Source organism: Panthera uncia, chromosome D1 (genome assembly GCF_023721935.1).
Source record: "Panthera uncia isolate 11264 chromosome D1, Puncia_PCG_1.0, whole genome shotgun sequence".
Taxonomy (NCBI): domain Eukaryota; kingdom Metazoa; phylum Chordata; class Mammalia; order Carnivora; family Felidae; genus Panthera; species Panthera uncia.
Window position 1 is genome coordinate 10,872,074 of NC_064808.1, and position 5,614 is coordinate 10,877,687.

General features: G+C 41.4%; 1 pseudogene; it reads right to left on the reverse strand.

The window, feature by feature from the left end:
* Nucleotides 1–260: 260 nt before the first annotated feature.
* LOC125911262 (ribonuclease P protein subunit p20-like) overlaps nt 261–5,614 on the reverse strand; it is a 6,001-nt pseudogene continuing 647 nt past the window's right edge.

A 5,614-nucleotide genomic window follows, 5' to 3' on the forward strand; every position in this document is an offset into this window, starting at 1 on the left:
GCACACTCTCTCAAAAATAAATAAACATTAAAAAATAAGCATTTGAAAAGAGTTTATTGGGTAACGGAGTAGGGAGAGGAAGACACAGGAAGACCCACTGCTCCCCCTCTCAATTCAGAGTCCCCTGAGCTGTGAAGGGGACTGGTTTTTTTTTTCTTACACGGCTCTGGTAGGAGGTCCGTGACAGAACTCCGTACAAGTGGGGCCACATCTGGGCCTGGCTGTGTGGGGCTGGCTGTATAAAGATGGCCAGCCTACTTTCAGTTACTTGGTGTGACCCTGAAGACAGGAGATGGATGGCCGAGTTGTAGATCTGGGTCAGGGGTTCTTGTGAAACACTCGTTCCAGCTCCTCTACAAGCTCCCCAGGGGGCATACTGGCAGCCACCTGCAAGGACTGGAGGCTGTCCACCTGCAGTGGTAGGGCAAAGTTGATGGCAGTGTTGATGGCCAGGCTCAAGGGTGAATGCAGACCTCACTGGACCAGTTCTGGCCCCAAGTACCTCCAGTAGCTTCTGGCAGCAGGCCAGCTGGGCCTTAAGTCAGTCTTCATGTTGACATAAATGTCACTGGGCCTCCGGGGCAGTCAGTGGGGGAACTGCTTCCGAAGAGTGTGCTCCACCAGGTCCAGTTCTGTCTCAAGGGTCCCATGGGGCGCTCAGTTTCCTGCCGTGCTGGGTGCCTCTCTCCAGTCCACGTGCCTTGTCCTCCACATTCACGCAGCCTACTCACCCCTTCCCACAACTGGCCACTCAGCGTGGTGTGCATGACCCCGGGACCCCAGGAGGGGAAAAGAAGGAAAGAAAGCACGTGATGGGAAGCCCTGGGCTCTAGAGCCAGCTGCCGGGATTGTGCACGAAATGGATGGATTCTTAAGAAATGCAAATATAGAAGACCTCTCTCTGTAGCTAATGTTTCATTCTCTCCTAGTCTTAGGAGCATACAACTACTGAGGATATTTAAAATGAACAGAATTTTGGACATTTCACATGGCTTTATCAGTGTCATTCTACCGCCACCTCTCCTTGCGTAAGAAAACACAATCTCGTGAGGTGGACACCACTAGCCAAGCCATCAAAGTCACCAACATCCTGTGCTTTGATGCGATGCATTGAGAAAAACACAGTCTTGAGTTTGTACATCAAGTACGTCCCGCATAACTTGAATCGATTAATGAGTGAACATTCAAACCCAAATTGGGGGTATTCTGAAAAACACTGGCCTACACTTTTCAAAAACATCAACATCATGAATGAAAATGAAAATGTGAAAAACAGTCTCAGGTTAGAGAGGGCTAAAGTGATTGCAGTTAAGTGCAAAGTGTGTCAACAGATAAGAAGCTGCCAGAAAAATAAATTGCTATAAAGGGCATTATTGAGATAAATTAGAAAAATTTTAATATGGACTATGTATTAATAATATTTTAATTATATTGTATTAAAGCCAAGTTTTCTGATTAAAGCCAACTGTTTTGCGGTTATATAAGAAAATATCACTGTATTTATACACTAGTGAAGGGCTAAAGGAGCATGACGCCTAAAAATGTGCCAAATGTTGATGATTTTGAATCCAAATGAAGAGTACCAGGCTGTTCAATTTACAACTCATGGACTTCATTAGGTCTGAAATTCTTCAAACATACAATCGTAACAACAACAAAAAAGCTATTTAGCATTAGAAATTTTCTGATTTTTAAAAATGAAATGAACCAACAACACTCATCAACTTTTTTTAGACCCATTCATGTTTTCTTTCTGTAACTTTCTGTGGATCATTGTAGACTCAGATTGAACACCCTCCTACATTCTACAATCATTACTCTCCTTTCTGAGCTCAAATTGTGACAACTTTGGTCAGTGGTTTCCCTTTTAGGTCAGCTGCTGTGTTCATTTGACATGACCTCATTAATTTTAAGACATTTTCTTGCATTGTAGAATGAAAAACTTCCTAGAACTTACAAAAAAAAAAGTTGGTCTTATAAAAATCTGCCTTATCCAAATGTGAAATCAGCTATTTTTCCAACAAGTTTTTCAGTGTGAAAATGGTTTTAGAGACCATAATCTCTATGGAGCCACCTAGAGATTAATCTCTGTGGAGCACATTGTCATCTGCAGAATCTGAAGAAATAGCACATATCTCACTCAGTTGCTATAAATACTAAATGAGGTAATTTATATATAAAGTAGTGAGCAGTGTCTGAATTTTAGTGAACACTCAACATCTGCTTTCCCTTCCCCTATCCTTTTTCCTCCTCGCACTTCTTCTTTCACTAGAATAGAAGAATTCAGGGAACCCTTGAAGACAAGTGTGTCCATCAAGGAAAGAGAAATATACAAATCCTACTGATGGGTCCAATAAAATGAGAACTGATTGTTGACCATTGGGTGTATGAAGGTGGAAGTTACCGGTAAACTCTGATGATGCCCCTCCGTAAACTGAGGGGGACTGAAGCCTGACTGGAGCTGTTTAAAGAGACAACTGTAAAAGAGGAAACGGAGACACCAAATACAGACAAATAGGAGCAAAGGAATGAAGTGTAAATGACTCGAGAAGTTATTTCTTTTACGACAGGAAAAATCACAGTCTTGTATGCTGGAGGTAATGACCCAATAAGAGCATGAAAAATCAATGATTCTGGGAAAAGGGGGAAATGGCTAAAGTGATATTCTTGAGAAGGCAAGTGGGGGTGGCTTTAGCAGAAAGGAAGTAAGGTTCACTTGCATTAATGGGTAGCTTGGAAGAGGATGTGCGGCAGATGGTGGGGTGTTAGACCGCCATCTTGTGGTAATTCATGGAAGTTCTCTTTAAGCAGGAAACGAATAGAAAATGGGTGAAAAACCTGAATCTCCCTCTAGTTGGGCTGGAATGTCTCTTAGGATATAGCCTAAATGCTATTTAGTATGCAATCATCTCCCTAATCGTGTTGCAGGTGCCCTGTGGAAGCCCCATTGTTACATTGTGCCCAGACGCCTCTGATCAAGAATATTAAGTGTTGCCACTAGAACTGCTTGCTGATACTCCCAAGTCCCTGGCCACCAGGCTGCTTATCCAAAGTCAAGGAACAGCGCATATAATTGGTAGAGTCTGTGTCTGGTGCCTGTGTCCTAGCTATAAATGAGGCTGGGAGCCCCTGTAGTCAGCATTTTCAACACCTTCAATATTGGGAGACTGGCTTTGCCTTGGAGAGTGGGAACATGCTCCAAATATTTTTTAAAAGGCTTTTAAATTTTGAGTATCCATGATAGAATGGCAAACACAAAAGAGAGTAAACCTTCCCGCAATACATACCATCAAGTATGGATTATTTTGAAACAAATTCCAGATACCGTATCATAGTACCTGCAGACACTTCATTATGTATCTGTAAAAGATGACTTTTGAAAATATACCCAATGCAATTAACATGGATAAAATAATTAATAATCTCTTGCTGTTACAGAACATCCTGTCAGGGTTTAATCTGCCTGTAAGCACCTCTTTACGGTTGATTTGTTTGAATCAAAATTCAAACAAGATTTCTCACTCGTGTCGTTATCTTCATTCAAATTATTTGTTGAAAAAAATTGTCCAATAGACGTTCCCACATTCTGGATTTGTGTAACCTGTTTTTCTGAAGCCTATGTGTTGTTTAACCTGTTTTTCTGCAATTTGTATTTCCTGCAAACTTGCAATTAGATGGAGAATCTTAATCAGGATCGGGTTTAATTCTATAGCAAGAACACTGCCTGACTGTGGTTGTGAACTTCCTAGTGCATCTCATTAGGGTACACATAAAGTGTGACCATCTCTATTTTTGTGATGGTCAGTACTGATCCGTGGGTCCTGACTTTTCATCAGACTTTTCCAACCATTACAAAGTTCCCCGCTGGCTATTCACCTATCAGTTTTAGGAGCCACTGATGACATTTGCTGGAGTGCATTAACAATTGGTGTTTTGTTTTGTTTAGATTGATAGGCTTTATTTTTTAGAGTATTCTTGGGAGTCTAAGAATTCCCAGGTAATGCCGATGATGCTATCTGAGGGACCAACCTTTGCAAAGCACTGCTCCAAATCAAAGTCTGTGTCCACTGTCAGCAGCACCTTCTGGCCTCATGGTGAGCTGGACCATCCATGCTGTTTCCTTCAAAACCATGCTCCAGAGAGGTGCCGTCCAACAGCCATAGAACACAAACCAATGTGTGTGATATTCTAATTCTGTTATTCCTTCTGCATTCACCAGCTAGAATTCTCCTCTAGAGAACTGTCCCATAATACTTATTTGGTGAGACAGCATTAATTAGGGCAGGAAAAGCAGAATCAATTCTTAACTCTTTCCCTTTACTTAGCAGCTTTCAGAACAATGAGTTGGTTAGCAAAGATCTTTATATTTGTGGTATCATTATGAACCCTTGGGTTTTGTCATCTTCGAAAAGTTTCTGTCCATTGAGTTCTTGGTCAGTGGGACTCCCTTCATGTTAGCTTCTGAGCCCTTTGACACGATTCCACTATTCTTTGACAACTTCCTTTCCTTCAGCTTCAAAAAGGTCTTCCAGGTTTATCTTGTTAATTCCCTTTCTCAGACCTGCAATCAACCATTTCTTCAAGGGCAATGGTTTCTTCCACTGGGAAATTAGCTTAAGAGATCATAACCTGGGTTAGTCATTGTTTCTGGGTTTTTTCCAGCCTGGACATGAAAAATATGTGTGATCTGAAAACATGCATTTGCACTTTATTTTTCCTAAGGGTAAAATTCATCATGAGTTCACACTGATCTTTTCCAATGCAAATTTCAGATTACATGGTTTTTATTTAATGTCTTTGTTTTTATCTGTAATTCTTCCCTCTTACAGTGACAATCTTGGATCCTAATGACATTAGTATAATTATTTAGATTGCTAACATAATTGTTTACTTAACTGCCTAATCATGTATAAGTGTGTGTATATGTATATAGCAACTTCAGAACAACAATGTTGATAGCATTACTAATAACGTTATCACTGAAAATTTTATAAACTGTTATTGCAATTCTATTTATTTTTATCCTCGGGGTATATCATGCTAAAGCCATATAATAAACTGCTGTGCTTTAAAGTCAGTTGCAGTAATTTTTCTCTGCATGGTTCAGCTGTCAGCAAACAGTTTGGTTTTGTTCAACTCCCATCTGCAGTGACTTGGTTCAGAAACATGGAGATTCTCCTCTGCAAGGACCCAGGCAGCCTCACTGTACATTTGCTGGGACCAGCTCAGAGATGCTGCTGGGACGAGTGGCTCTTAGCCCCACTATCTCCACCCCATCCACAGTAAAGGACACGTAATCAGAACACAAGATGCAGGCAGCCAAGAGGGTAGGTCAAGGCTCTCCACCAAGCTATACCTCAGGAAGAAAGAGCCTGGGGCTCAGCAAGAAATCTTTTTTTTTTCCTTTTTAAAAATTTTTTTTAAATGTTTATTTATTTTTGAGGGGAGGGGGAGGGGCAGAGAGAGAGAGGGAGACACAGAATCTGAAGCAGGCTCCAGGCTCCCAGCTGTCAGCACAGAGCCCGATGTGGACCTCCAACTCACAAACAATGAGATCATGACCTGAGCTGAAGTCAGATGCTCAACCAACTGAGCCACCCAGGTGCCCTGAAGT